The sequence below is a fragment of the Paroedura picta genome, chromosome 5, assembly GCF_049243985.1.
Source record: "Paroedura picta isolate Pp20150507F chromosome 5, Ppicta_v3.0, whole genome shotgun sequence".
In the NCBI taxonomy this organism is placed as follows: Eukaryota; Metazoa; Chordata; class Lepidosauria; order Squamata; family Gekkonidae; genus Paroedura; species Paroedura picta.
Window position 1 is genome coordinate 10,653,074 of NC_135373.1, and position 15,631 is coordinate 10,668,704.

At 46.6% G+C, this 15,631-nt stretch overlaps 1 long non-coding RNA gene across 1 annotated transcript; it reads right to left on the bottom strand.

Moving 5' to 3' along the window:
* Window positions 1-2,398: 2,398 nt before the first annotated feature.
* LOC143838952 (uncharacterized) lies at window positions 2,399-13,695 on the bottom strand. The gene is made up of 3 exons (XR_013231491.1): window positions 13,621-13,695; window positions 4,017-4,161; window positions 2,399-3,653 (listed from the first exon to the last, which is right to left on the bottom strand). It is a non-coding gene; the product is annotated as an uncharacterized LOC143838952 (long non-coding RNA).
* Between the last annotated feature and the right edge of the window lie 1,936 nt (window positions 13,696-15,631).

The following is a 15,631-nucleotide window of genomic DNA, read 5'->3' on the forward strand; positions in this document are numbered from 1 at the left end:
GCTTTGATTTTGGAAAGCTTCAACCCTAAGGTGTGACTGGACTTGAATCTGTTTTATCGTAGACCAACAGGGCTACCCTCTGAAACAGAATTCCAGACAGTCTCCAGATGAGAATGGACGCTTTGGAGCAGGGGTAGTCAAACTGCGGCCCTCCAGATGTCCATGGACTACAATTCCCAGGAGCCCCTGCCAGCGAATGCTGGCGGGGGGCTCCTGGGAATTGTAGTCCATGGACATCTGGAGGGCCGCAGTTTGACTACCCCTGCTTTGGAGGGTGGACTTTATGGTATTACACCTCACTGAGGTCCCTTCAAGCCCCACCCTCCACAGACTCTATCCCCCAAATCTCCTGGAATTTCCCAACCAGGAATTGGCTACCTCACCTCTACCTAGGAAGAAAGGTCTTTAATGTCCTGTGACCCAGGGAGGGAAGAAACTGATGGTGGAGAGACTTTGAAGAAGAGTTGGTTCTTATATGTCACTTTTCTCTACCCGAAGGTAGAGTATGTGCTTGTTAGGGAGTATGTGCTTTGAAGGGAGTATGTGCTTGTTAACAGCTCTGAGGTGAGATAGCACTGGAATTCTGAGGAAGATTTATAATTTGTAAGCAGTGCTATGGGAAGTTGTTCAATTCTAGGTAAGCTAGTGGAAAGTGAGTTCTTTATAAGAGGAGGAGGAGGAGGAGGAGAGGAGGAGGAGGAGGAGGAGGAGTTGATTCTTATTTATTGCCTGTCTCTACCAGAAGGAGTCTCAAAGTGGCTTACAATCACCTTCCCTTCCTCGCCTCAAAACAGACACCTTGTGAGGTAGCTGAGGCTGAGATAGACCTGATATTACTGAAGAAAAAGAAAATTGGTTCTTATATGCCACTTTTCTCTACCCAAAGGAGTATCACAGTGGCTTACATTGGCTTCCCTTTCCTCTCCCCACAACAGACACCCTGTGAGGGAGGTGAGGCTGAGAGAGCCCTGATATTACTGCTCGGTCAGAACAGTTCCATCAGTGCTGTGGCAAGCCCAAAGTCACCCAGCTGGATGCATGTGGGGAGCAGGAAATCAAACCCAGCTCACCAGATTAGAAGTCAGCCTTCACTGAAGCTCTTACTACAACAATATAAACTTGGAACTTTTGTAATACATTTGCCTCTCACGGTCTTCATGCTTAACTTCCAGGTGCTGGCTAGGGATGCAAGTCTCCAGGTGAGACCAGGGGACAAGGTGGACTCTATAGCATTACACTACACTGAGACCCCTCCCTGTCCTCAATCCTGCCCACTTCTGAGTCTACCTCCAACATCTCCCAGGTATTTCTTAACCCAGAGCTGGCAACTCTACGGGACACTGCAATCAGGTGACAGAGATCATGTATCCTGGAGAGATGGATTCTATGACATTATACCCCGTTGAAGTTCTTCCCTTCCCCCAACCCTACTGTCTTCAGGCTCAGCCCCCACATTTTCCAGAGATGGCAACCCCAAAGGGAAACTAAGTGGGTGATGGACCAGCTCCCCCCCCCCCAGACTAGATGCAAGACTAGATGCAAGACTAGATGCAAGACTAGACACAAAAGTCTTCCTCAGGAAATGTGATGAAGCTGGAGTTGTTCTACTGGAATGCTGTGCTGTTGTTTACTCAGATTTGGGAGGCTGATTTTGCCAAGCTGCATCTTCGCATTCCTCCATCTCTAAAACAGAACCGGAACGGTGATTCTTTGATTAGATGAGAACAGGCCCATCCGGTTAAGATTTCCACTTGCAGTGGTTACTCCCAGAGGACCATTTCACTCGCGGTGGAGTTGATTTCCCATGCTGGCCATTTGCTAAGCTTGGTTTGGATTAGGTATTGTGTTAGGAGAGTTTGCCAAATACCAGGACACCCAAACCCCATCCCTTCCCCCAATAGCTGGGAGAGTGAAGATTCACTCAAGGCTTTTGCTGACAGAGCATACAATTTTGTTTGGAACAATCATTCTTGATGTCACCTCAATTGAGTGCTCAGATCTCCCTACCTAGCTGGCACACTGAACAACATTCAAAGTTCTTCTTTTATACCCTTTCTAATCCATTGATCATGGAGGTACCGCTGAAATATTTTTCAGTCTCCAAGGTACAAGGGAGTGATGTCAGCTGGCCACACCTCCCTGTCATGCCCTCATCGTAAGTGGGAGGAGCCCTAGAGAGCACAGGTTTAAATGGCCAAGGCCCCTCTCCTTCCTATCCTCTCCAGATTCATCATTGGCTACTTGGAATGGGGGCGGGTCAACCTGCCCAAATAAGGGTAGAAATCAAAACAAAATTAGACCTTTTTATTTCTTCTTCTTTCAGAGTTGGAACAAGAGGCCCAGGGTGGGAAGGCTCTCTCAGATGCCATTTTGATACTCCCACGGCCTGGTATTTGGGGTGTGGGGAAGGTTCAATCATATTATTATTATTATTATTATTATTATTATTATTATTATTATTATTATTATTATTATTATTATTATTATTATTATTATTATTATTATTATTATTATTATTATTATTATTATTATTATTAATTTCCCAGCACTCCCAAGAATGGCTCATGGCGGGTTACTAATTGTCTTCACTAATTCACCTTACTCTCTAGTTAGAGTACATTCCACATTCCTAAGAAGCACATTAAGAAAGATAAAAACAGTTCTGACTATCGTCTGAGATCTGGCTGCTTAAAGATTCAGGGGTGGGGGTGGGGGCAAAGAACAGATTTACTGTGGGGGAATGGGGAAGAATATAACATCTTTCAAATGTATCAATGTAAGCTCACTAATGAAGGATCTTAAATCTTTGCTCAATTCTTGATGGTGAAATAAAATACTTTTAAGACTTTGATCTCTGGATCTTTAAAATGAGATTCAGGCTGAGATTCAGTAGGTGATACTCTTCAAAATTGCGTGCTGGAGTGCTTGGGGAAGCTGCATCTGTTAAATTTCTGTCTGGGATTCCACTAAACTTCGCTGTGTACAAGGAGAAGAAGATTCGGACCATTTTCAATTTGGACCAAATCGATTCATCCAAATCACAAAAAGTGTAGTCTTGATTAGGCTGTATCTATTCGGATGCAGGCGAATCAATTCGGCACCACTGAAACCAATGGGACCATTCTAGTCTGTGGAGATTTCCCCTTTATGTCTTTTCCAGGCTCTGGGGGACAGTTTGAGGCAGAGGCACCAAACGTTCTGCATAGCTGCAGAAACCTCACCTCAAAAGAACCCCCAAGTTACAAAAATATTGGAGCAGGAGACAATGATTTCCTATGATGGGGGGAACAGATTCTCTGGAAGACGATAGCCAGCTTTTTATTTGTGCCCTGCTTTTTACTACCTAAAGGAGCCCCTAAGAGGCTTACAATTACCGTCCCTTCCTCTCTCCACAACAGACACCCTGTGAGGGAGGTGAGGCTGTGGCCCAAGGTCACCCAGCCGGTTGCATGTAGAGGAGTGGGGAATCAAATCTGGTTTTCCATATTAGAGACTGCTGCTCTTCACCATGACAACAAGCTGGCTCTCAAGGAGGGGAGAATAAACACATATAGTCCATCTGAAAGGGGATTTGACTTCAGTTCTATTATTGTCCAGAAGTTCTGTTCTCCTCCACTCCCAGATTATGGCTCTTCCTCATCTAGTTAGCTTCTCTGAAAAGATAAGGAAATGAATTATATATACCTCAGTTTTCTGTCCGATGGGAATGCACAGTAGCATACAACACCATTCCGTCCTCTATTTTATTCTTACAATTACAGCCCTGCTAGGTAGGCTGGCCCGAGAAAACAAAAGCCCAACATCTCCTCAGTGGGCTTCCGGGGGCACAGTGCGGATTCCAACCTGGCTCTCAACTGGCTTCCAGTTAATATCTTTTAATATGTTTAAATTATATTTAACTTTGTGAGCCGCTTCCGACAGGTTCGTAGAGAGGAGCAAATGCTATTTCGAAATAAACAATAAATAAATCCTGGCCTGACACTTTAATAGCTGCACCACCCTGTCTTTGAGCCTACCTGTCTGGTAACGTCTGTGCCACCAGCCTTCTGTTTATTTCCTGCCTCCCTTCTGAAATTGGCTTCCAGGCATGGAGGTGACTCAGTTTGTAGCAGGTCTTAGTGCCGGGCTTCTAGAATGCAGCACCAGTTAGGCAGCAGCTTCCTGAATTTTTTTAAAAAATCCCTTGGGTTAGTCTTGGATAGAAACAGTGTACAGAGGTGAAGCCAAGCTCCTGTGCTTTTAATGGCCACATAGATGAGGTTATTCCAGCAATTTTTATCCCTTCCCAAAGGCATGTGTGGAATGTTCTAGAACATTGGTACAGAGGATGTTGGGTAAATTCAAATTTATTTTAATACAGCACTGATAAAACAGATAGCAAGAAAAAACATTTCGGAGTAGAAAATTGCATAATCAGGGAGCCAGTACAAAATTTAAAATATATAAAATTGTATAATTGATGGGTACATTATAAAAAATTCCTCTGAAAATCTTCACTTAAGCTTAAGTTGTCTTTCCCGTGTGCTAAGCACATGCGCACAAAATTTGGCAACCTGCTTAATAATATGCCCCCTACTATTCCACAGGAGGAATTTTACTTTTTCTTTGTTTGAGCTGATGGAGGAATCCCTGAGTAATGGGAGGAGGAATTTATTTCTTACAGAGTTGAAGGTGGGGCACCTTAAGAGGACATGTTCGATTGACTCTATCTCCCCGGAATTACAGGGGCAGAGTCTTTCAGCTAATGGGGTTTTCTTGAAGCGGCCCACCAGCATGGCAGAAGGTAACGCAGAGCATCTAGCTAGTGTGAATGCTCTCCTATAGTATTTTGTTTCCAAATAGGAGAGAGAGTCCGCTGTGGCTTGAATATATCTGGAACACTGTGGTGCACCATACCTAGGTGAGCAAGAAAGGTCAGTTTGACACTCTGACCGTTTATGCACTGGGAACTTCACTGCCCCAGCTCCTGTGCAGGAGCACAAATTAGGGGCAGATGAGGTGCAACAGGCCACATGCCCCCCCTTGTGGATACAGGAAGAGGTGGAGCAACCTGCCACAACTAAAACTCCAGGCTGCAGCCCGGCATGAAACCTCCAGTGCGTAAACGGTCTCTGTGTCCTCAATCCTTTGTTTCACTACAATTTTCGCCTGATCGTAACCTAACCCGAGTAGTGATGTTGGGTAAGATTTCCAGCTCTGGGTTGGGAAATACCTGGAGAATTGGGGAGTGGAGCTTGACAAGACAGGGGTTCGGGGAGCGGAGGGCTTTCAATGGGGTATAATGCTATAGAGGCCACGTTTCAAAGGGGCACTTTTCTCCAGAAGAACTGATTTTGGTTGCCTGGAGATGAGTTGTAAGAGGGGGACCTCCACCCACCGCCTGGAGGTTGGCATGCATAATGATGGGCCTTTAACCACAATGGAGAACATCGTCACCTCATCAAATGTTGCTTTTCTTCACACTCCAAACCAAAGGGATTTGCTAAGTGGGATTTCTTCAACTCTTTCTCAAAGGTGTGACATATTTTACTCCAAGACCTTGAAGTCAAAGAGCTGCCAACTTCCAAGTGTCTTTCAAAAAATGTGATATATTGCATTATTTATCCGTGAGAATTACTTTATGTTGGCATCTCCATGAGATCATTAAAGATGAGAATAATGGAACCCATCTCCCACATTAAACACCACACTACGGAGGCACCCTTATGTGAGCACTTTAAAAAAACTGGAACATAAGCCTGAGAATCTGAGATTTTTTTGGAATGGAACCCCATCAGCAAATTAATATTGCCCAGTGATCTTCTCAGACTGCAGTTGATTTTCGGATGATCGAAAGAAAATGGCTGCTTTGGAGGGTGGATTCTCTGTTAGCAGAATCTTCTGAGGCTCCGCCCCAAACCCTGCTCTTCCCATGGTACACTCCTAAAATCTCCAAGAACTTCCTGACCCAGAGACAGCAACCCTAAACGCTGATGGGTCATCAGACATGTAGGAGAATCTCTGGCCATATCATCATGATCTGTTGGCACATACACATGAAGGGAACTCATAAATAAATTAATTAACCAACAAACAAACAAACTCCCAAGTGGAACCTGGAGTCCTGCCAGAATAACAACAGATCTGCAGGAAAGAGAGATCAGTTCAGTAAGGAAATAGTCATTTCAGAGAGCGAACTTCCTTCCCCAAACTCCTCCCTCGCAAGGCCTTGTCTGAATTTTCCCAAGCTCAAGTTCGCAGCCTTGTGCCTGCAACTCTGATGTTTATTTATTTTGTTTGATTTTATACTGCCCTTCTGAGCAATTGATGTCTCAGGCCATTGAACAACATGGCCAGCATTAAGTAAAATAAAATTTTTAACAATTAACAATAAAATCAACAGTTAAAACAACAGTTCCCGGTTGAGTTCCTGGTAGATCCCCAGCAGCCAGCAACCAAACATAATCAGCCTTTATATATTTATGAAAAAGCCTAGGGAGTGGGACGTGTCTGGCTGTCCAAGTTGGAATAGGGCCAATCAGGGTGCAGCCAGCTTTGCCCTGATTGGCCCTGTCCCTGCAGCTCCCGCCCTCTGTCCCTGGACTCTAGCCTCTGCTCTCAGATGCCTCAGTGCCTGCAGCCAGCAGTAGATAAGGGGAGAGGCCCTGGACAAAGGATTGTGGTGGAGGGCCTCCTAACAAGGGCCTCTTGGCCTGCTAGGCTAGGCCTGCTGACGAGGGCCTCCTGGCCTGCTGGTTGCTCGTTAAGGACTGCTAAGGAGCTCTGTTCTGGCCCTGCTAACGAGCTGCCCAGCTCCTACCCGTCCCACTTGATCTGACTGCGAGCTGCCACCCAAGGCCACCTTAAGCTGCCTGGCTGAGGCCCTTTCAAAGCTCGTAAGTATATATTTTAGGAGGGGGAGGGAAGAAAGGAGAGGAGGGGGGCAGTTAGATATTACCTGCTGCTCTGGCCTCAATCAAATGCCTGGCAGAAGAGCTCCGTCTTGCAGACTCTGTGGAACTCAGCAAGCTCCTCAGGGATCTCATTCCACCCAGTGGGTGCTAGAACTGAAAAGGCCAAGCAGACCTCCTTAGGACCAGGGACCATTAGGTGGTTGGTGTTCGCTGAGTGTAGCTCTCTTCAGGGGGGCATATTTGGAAAGGCATTCCCTTAGATATACTGGGCCAGGGCTTAAAGATCTGTGCATGGGCTTAAAGATCAAGACCAACATCTTGAATCTGATTCAGAATTCCATTGGGAGCCAATGAAGCTGGTGCAGAAATCTGCAGAAATCATCCATCAACATGACCAGAACTGTTTCCACCCCATGGCTGGGTGGAAAGCCAGATCCTTCTTCCAGGAATTCCAGCAGCTGGTCTGCAGAGTACAGAGTCAAAAATAAGCAGAGGTCACAGGGGTAGGTCATACAAACAAGACAAAGGAAAACTCTGTGAGAATGCAGAAATGCGGTGGTAGTAACTTGAGTGGTTAGCTTAACTTGAGTGGTAAATATATAAATATCCATGGAAGGACTGAGGAAAGGTATCAGCCAGGAGTGTAGCTGCTGGCTCCTGTGCGCTGGAAGTTCTAAGCATAGTTCTTTGCTGATGGCAGAACTTCAAGAAGCTGGCAGGCATAGTGGGGAGGGTGCCTAGATAAAAGCGGATCTGTCCAGGCTCCAACTATTGCTCCGTCAATTGAGTTAAGTCCCCTCCCTGCCTGCTTACCTTAACAACAGCATCTCCAGTTGTTCCAGGCAGCTGCTGCAGGTTGATGTTTCTCAATAGAGAGTAATTAGTAGGAACTAGCATGGGGGCCAACTAGCCCCCCTCCCTCCGGTCCTTCTGGGCAGTCTTCCTTGCCCACTGCACAGACACCCCGGATCCCCACGCAGCCCTGAGTCTGTCTTTCACTGTTCTCACTGCATTGCTGCTGGGAGCTTCTGCTGGGTTCTCGATGTTGCCTAAAACATTGGCCATTTGTAGGGTTGTCAACTCTAGTTTGGGATACTCCTGGAGATTTTAGGGTAGAATCTGGGAGGGGGGGGGAGGTTCTTCAGGGTATAATACTATAGAGTCCAAATCAGCCATTTTGTCTCTTTTGACCAGGGAATCTGATGTCCAGAAATCAGTTGTCATTCCAGGACATCTCCAGACCACCCCTGGAGGTTGGTAACCCTAGGCCTCGACTCATCCCAGGGAGGAATGCAGATCTCCGACAGACTTTGGTTCTCTGTCTTACAGCAAGTTGAGAAGCAGAAGAAGAGCCAGTGTTTCATGCCCTACTTGTCACTACCCGGAGGAGTCCCCAAATGGCTTACAAGCTCCTTTCCTTTCCTCTCCCCACAACAGACACTGTGTGAGGTAGCTAGGGTTGAGAGAGCCATTTGAGAACTGCTCAGTGAGGGCATTCCTGAGACTGGCCCAAGGTCACCCATCTGGCTGCATGTGGAAGAGGCTCAAGACCGTCTAGACAACCGGTTCCACTGCTTTGGTGGCGCCCAGAAGTTGGTGCCACTCACAAGCCCAAACATGAAAACAAGCAGAGGCTTCTTCCTTCCTTCACTCAGAATTCGGGCCTCTTCCCAGAACTCCAGCAACCTCCTCCGTGTCTGAGTGAAAGCCAACCAAGGCCCCTTTCCAAAAAAAAGTGCGTGAATCCTGGCATGTTTAGGGATGCAGACTCCAGGTGGGACCTGGGGATGAACTGGAGACCAGTTCCCCTGGAGAAAATGGCTGCTTTGAAGGGTGGACTTGATAGCATTATACTCCACTGAGGTCTCCCCCCCCGCCCCAAATCCTGCCCACTCCCGGCTCCACCCCCAAAGTCTCCAGGTATTTCCCAACCCAGAGCTGGAAATTTTACATGTACTGGAAGTGCAGAGACTGTGGGTCTTATTTTGCCATGCTGGAATACAAATCTCCCTGTGCGGTGATAGGATTCATCATCTGGCCACTGCAATCCACAGTTTTATAATGGATAGAATAGAATGCCGGGTGGGTTCATCAGGGGTCTGATTTCAGGGGTCGTGGAATGACAGAAGTCTCAGCTTCAATCCACAGTACCGCCAGTTAAAAGGACAAGGTGATGTGAATGATTTCTGTCTGAGAGACCCTTGGAATGCTGTTGCCAGGCTGGGAAGAAGAAGAAGAAGAAGAAGAAGAAGAAGAAGAAGAAGAAGAAGAAGAAGAAGAAGAAGAAGAAGAGTTGGCTTTTATACCTCACTTTTCACTACCTGAAGGCGCCTCAAAGAGGCTTATGATCACCTTCCCTTCCTCTCCCTACAACAGATATCCTGTGAGGCAGGAAATGCTGAGAGAGCTCTGAGAGAACTGTAACTTGCCCAAAGTCACCCAGCAGGCTTCATGTGCAGGAGGGGGAATCAAGCCCAGATTTCCAGATTAGAATCCGCCGCTCTTAACTTAATTCACGAAAAGGCAGCTTCATGATGGACCGAGGGTCTGATTTGTTTGAATATGCGAGATCTGCAGTCTGCAGAATATCCTACAAGGGGCACCAGAGGAGATGTCACAATTGGCTATCTGGAGACTTCCTGCTCCTTTGAGCACACTTCCTCCCTGCTTGCCTCTAGAACAGAAGATTGGCTATAGTCAGCAGTTAGTCAGTAGGACTTTCTCTTCTCTCCCTTTCTATACAAAATTTGTTTCTCTTAGAATCATAGAATTATAGAATAATAGAGTTGGAAGGGGCCTCATGGGTCATCTAGTCCAACCCCCTGCACTATGCAAGACACTCACATCCCAATTGCTCATCTACTGTAACCTGCCACCCCCTTGAGCCTCCACAGAGTCAGCCTCTCTGTCAGATGGCTATCTAGCCTCTGTTTAAAATTTTCCAAAGATGGAGAACCCACCACCTCCCAAGGAAGCCTGTTCCACCGAGAAACCGCTCTAACTGTCAGGAACGTCTTCCAGATGTTTAGATGGAATTTCTTTTGAATTAATTTCATCCCATTCATTTTAGTCTGTCCCTCTGGGGCAAGAGAGAACAATTCTGCTCCATCCTCTATATGGCACCCTTTTAAATACTTGAAGATGGTTATCAGATCCTCTCTCAGTTGTTTCCTCTCCAGGCTAAACACACCAAGCTCCCCCAACTTTTCTTCATATATGTTGGTCTCCAACCCCCTCACCATCTTTGTTGCCCTCCTCTGGACACATTCTAGTTTGTCAACATCCCTCTTCAACTGGGGTGCCCAAAACTGAACACAGTACTCCAAGTGATGCCGAACCAGAGCAGAGTAAAGTGGTACCATCACTTCCTGTGATCTAGACACGATACTCCATTTGATACAGCCCCAAATCCCATTTGCCTTTTTAGCCACTGAGTCACACTGCTGACTCATATTCAATGTATGATCTACTAAGACTCCTAGATCCTTTTTGCACATGCTACTGCCAAGACAAGTCTCTCCCATCTTATATTGGTGTATTTGGTTTTTCCTACCTAAATGCAGAACATTACATTTGTCCCTATTGAACATTTTATTCAGTTTAGCCCACTTCTAGAGCCTATCAAGATCATCCTGTACTCTGATTCTGTCTTCGGTTGTGTTTGCTACCCCTCCCAGTTTAGTATCATCTGCAAATGTAATAAGTATCCCCTCTAATCCCTCATCCAAATCATTTATAAATATGTTGAACAACACAGGCCCCAGGGCAGATCCTTGGGGTACTCCACTTGTCACTTGTTTCCAAGAAGATGCTGAAGCATTAACAAGTACCCTCTGGGTACAATCTGTCAACCAGTTATTGATCCACCTGACAGAATTAGGATCCATACCACATTTTACCAACTTGTCAACAAGAATATCATGTGGAACCTTATCAAAAGCCTTACTGAAATCCAGATAAACTATGTCCATGGCATTCCCCTGATCCAGCAAGGTAGTCACTTTCTCAAAAAAAGAAATAAGGTTGGTCTGACATGACTTGTTCTTGCGAAACCCAGGCTGAATCTCAGTTCTCAGTTCCAGCTGCTCAAGGACCAAGTGTTTGATTATTTATTCCAAAATTTTACCAGCTACAGATGTCAAGCTGACGGGTCGATAATTACCCGGATCCTCCTTTTTCCCTTTCTTGAAGACTGGCCCAAAGTCACCCAGCTGGCTGCAGGAGGAGAAGCCACTTTTCCAGATAAGAGGGTACCACTCTGAACCATCATAACACACTGGCTCTCAATGAGCAGGTGGTTGTGAATTTCCTACATGGGCAGGTAGTTGAGAATCCCCTGCATTTTGCAGAGGGCTGGACTTGATGACCCCAGAGATCCTTTCTAACTCGACGATTCTATGAGCAGTAAGGCAAATGGATAGAAGTCACCCAAGAACATAAAAAAAGTCTGGTTGAAGCAGGTTGAAAGATCCATTGGTTTCTTACAGAGTCTTGCCAAATGCCTCTAGGGAGCTCACAGAGGTACACTGCCTCTGAAATTGGAGGCTCCATTTCAGCATCATGGATAATGGGGGAAGAGCCATGTGCCCAAGATCCATGGATGAGGTGCGAGATAACGAAAACGAGCAAACTAGATCGCGGAGAGTTAGACTATGGATGCCTGAACATCTCCCAGTTCGTTCACGACTTGTGAGCCACCTGCAAACAGATTGCGTATTTATTTATTTAATTTATTTTTGACAGACTGCTCGTAGCTGTTTGGTGGTTTGCTTCACCACGTTCCGTTCTAACCGCACGGATTTATTCTTCTGCTTTTGTTCTGCCTTTCCCTGGAGGCTTAGGGCAGATTGCAACAGTTAAAAAAACGTACAAATGTACAGCACAGTTAGCATTTTGTGCATGTTTGTTCTCATATGACTCAGGGGAATTCAGCTTCCCCCTTTGCGGTGCTCCTGCAAAGCTTGACAAACAATGGATAACAGATGTAGTTAAATCCACTACATATTTTTTTCCAGTCTTTCTTTTTTTAAAAAAAAAACATCCTATTGTTCAATATTTAAACTCTTTAATTTCCAATCCTTCAAAAGCCAAAGGAAAAAATTCTCAATAATGCACACTGATCAGGATTGTAGTACAAACAAAGCCTGTTTCATTGCGTTCTTCGGTAGCATTAGCGAAATACCAGGACATAAGCCAGCCTTTCTCAACTTATTTACCATTGTACCACCCATCGAAACATTCTTCAGGTTTCGAGAAACCCCCAATCATGATCAATATGGTTGAGAAAAATAGCCCCTCCCCTTCCCACCCCCTCCAAGCCCATCATTGGCCATTTGGGGGGTGGGGGAACAGATCGACATGACCTTAACAATGCTTTTAAAAAACATTAAAAATGAATTAACTCCTACCCATTTGGGAAAACCTTCCAGGGCCGTCAAGAAATACTGACATAAGTTCACAAGAGCACCTGTCTCACAGTAGCTCGTGTCTCATTTCTTAAGTGACTGGAGGGGGTATTCTTGGGTCTTCTGCTCCTCTGCAATTTTTAGGAGGGGCAGTGGTTTTGCAAAAACAGCGCAAGATTTGGTCGTTCAGTTACAAACCAAACAGATCAACGCACATATCCAGCAATCCGAGTCTAATTGATGCAGTCAAACGAGTTAACTGTCCAACATGTCTGCTGGGAAATTTGTAGCACGCCTAGTTTAATTTAGACCCTTAGGTGGAAATCCAGCCTGAACGTTGCACCGAATCTGGGGTGAAGGGAGAGAGGCACAGTGAGGCGGTCAGGATGTTTGTACCTTGGGTCTGGTGACCGTAGCTTGTTTAACCTGAGTTAGCTCTTCCTGTTCAACAACGGCTTGAACCCTCCAAAGCAGCCAGGGGAATGAGAGCAGCAGAAATTCCAGGAGATCTCCAGGCCTCACCTAGAGGAGCCCCCCCTCCCCGCCCCCCAGCAACCCCTTTGCTCTCTTCATGGCAGTCTTCAAGCAAAGGTTGGATACACACTTTTCTTGGATGCTTTAGGATGCTTTGGGCTGATCCTGTGTTGAGCAGGGGGTTGGACTAGATGGCCTGTATGGCCCCTTCCAACTCTATGATTCTATGATCCTATGATTCTATGGTAGGCAGAGATTCATCACTCCCTGTTTTATTTCCAAATAAAACTGAACACACCTTTTGATTTGCCCCGAGACTGAGACGCATGCACAAATTCCCCTGAAAGGAATCCACACTACAAAAACACACATCACAGTGGAGATCTTCCTGTATCTCAAGACATCTCAAGATAGGGTTGTGAATGTCCTGCATTGTGCAGGGGGTTGGACAAGATGGCCCATGAGGTCCCTTCCAACTCTATGATTCTATGATTCTATGATTCTATCCCAGAGAATGCAAATGGTACCCAAAAATAAGCAGCCCCACCGCCCAACCCGGCCAGCTCATAATCCAATCTATAGAAACTGACTTGGCTCCACAGGTGGAATAATTTTATGTACGTTGAATGAGGCTTACTCCCAGGTAAGGGTACACACGACTGAGTCCTCCAGCACACTTACAAACAATCCAAGGCACCTGTCGCTTCCACCTGTCCTGATAACACCCCCACACACCCCCCCACACACACACACACACACATACACACAAGCACAACCATGTGTGCACACACCTGCTTTTCTCTGCGGTTTGCAGGGAATTTATCTGTCAGTGTTGTTGTTTTAATTACCTCTGCTCCTTAGGCAACCGGGATGCAAATGTCTCCCTTTGATTGCGGCGTTCCCATAACTGAGTTGTGTGGCTGTCGGAAACAGGAATGTCTGGGGAGGGGCAGCAGTGAAACTGCCAGGAGTCTGCTTCCTGAATTACGGCAGCTGCCAAGGATCACAGGGGGGAAAGGCCTCGATGGGCAGGCCTCAATCGCTTGCTAAGCACCCCCTCCTTCTTGAGATTTGCAAGAATAAGTTCACTGACTTCCAGGTGGGGTCTGGAGAGGGCTACTAGGTCCCGCATAGCTACCGGCAGGGGATGGGGGATAAAGCTTCCAGCTCCAGGTTGGGAAACTTCTGGAGATTTGGGGATGGGTCCTGGGTAGGACAGGGACCTCAGTGGGGTACAGTGCCCTAGAGCCACCCTCCAAAGAAGAGATTCCCAAACATGGCTCACTGGAGCCCTGAGATTTTGTGAGAGCTCTCCAGGGGCTCTGTGAGAACTCCCCAGTGGCTCCCCAGCCTTCTCCCTATATCCAGGGGGCAAAGCCTAGACACCTACCTCTGCCTCAAGCTGCCTCCTTTCTCCATGGGAACTGATCTATGTAGACTGGAGGTTAGCTGTCATTCCCAAGGATTCCCCAGGTCCCACCTGGAGGCTGGCATCCTTAGGTCTGGACAGCTTGCAGAATTACAACTCATCTCCATCGATTGGTTCCCCTGGGGGAAATGGCAGCTTTGGAGGGCAGCATTGTGTCTGTAGGCAGTATGCTTAAGATCTACAGTATGTAAATGAAGGGCCCAAATCCAGCCAATGAGGAAGCTGTAACAGGACATCCTTATGGACCAATCAGATGGCTCTGTTAAGGGCCAGTCAGAACTCTTGCCTGGCCAGTGTATATAAATTCATGGGATGTCCGATGTTCTAGTTGGAGTCGGGGTGAATAAGGACTGATTGTACCTGAAGAAACTGCGTCAAGGTCTTGCTGAACCCATACTCCAGGAATGTCTCAACCTGGAGTGATTACCTGAGGAACCCTATTTGCCCCCCCACACACACACACGCACACACAGCTCAGCTCTCTTGCTCAGGATTTAGCAAAAGTGTTTCGTGGCTCTCTGTCCTTGCATGTGCCTGACCGTTCATGTTCCAGCCTGCCGGGTCTACCTCTTGCGACCCTCCCAGTGTGTAGGTGGAAAGGTGCTGAATCAGCGCGGATGAAGGCGTGAGTCACGGAGAGTCATATTCTCCTGCGAAGGGATGTCACACCCTGTTTGGACTGCGGCTTGGGTGGGAGTCTGTGGCAACTAGGCGCCTGTTCCATCCACTGAATCACCTGCTGGCAGTGAAATCAGATCCATGAAGGGATTCCCGGTTCATTTCTTTGCTTGAGGAGGGTGGCTGTGTCGATCTGAAGCAGCAGAACCAAGTCGGAGTCCAGGGGCAATGTAACCCACGGAGTGTGCATCTACACATATGAAGACATTCAATTCCTCCTTTTTGTTCCTTGTTGGCCCTGGGGCCGTCACTGGACTCGGGGCATTTCCGCACATTGGTCAAAATAGCGTTATGCCAGATGGATCACAAAGTATGATAACTGATAGCACTTCACTGACCTTCCACACCTTTTTGCCGTCTCGATTTTCCGGCCATTTTTAGCGCTATTTGCCCTCCATAATTGCGGGCTGAAATGGTGTCAGAGAGAGCAACGCACTTTAAACTGGTAGCGCTTTGGCCTGTCAATCACTCTAGGCAACCAATCACCTTCCGGTATATATTCCCGCTGTTTAAAGGTCCGGCGGCGGCCCAAATTTTTTAAAAAACTTTTCTTTATCTGTTTAATATATTCATATATTCATAGAGGCATAGTCTTATGGAAATAAAAAAACCCCGATCTGCTAGTAATAAAGGTAAAGGTATCCCCTGTGCAAGCACCGGGTCATGTCTGACCCTTAGGGTGATGCCCTCTAGTGTTTTCATGGCAGACTCAATACGGGGTGGTTTGCCAGTGCCTTCCCCAGTCATTACCG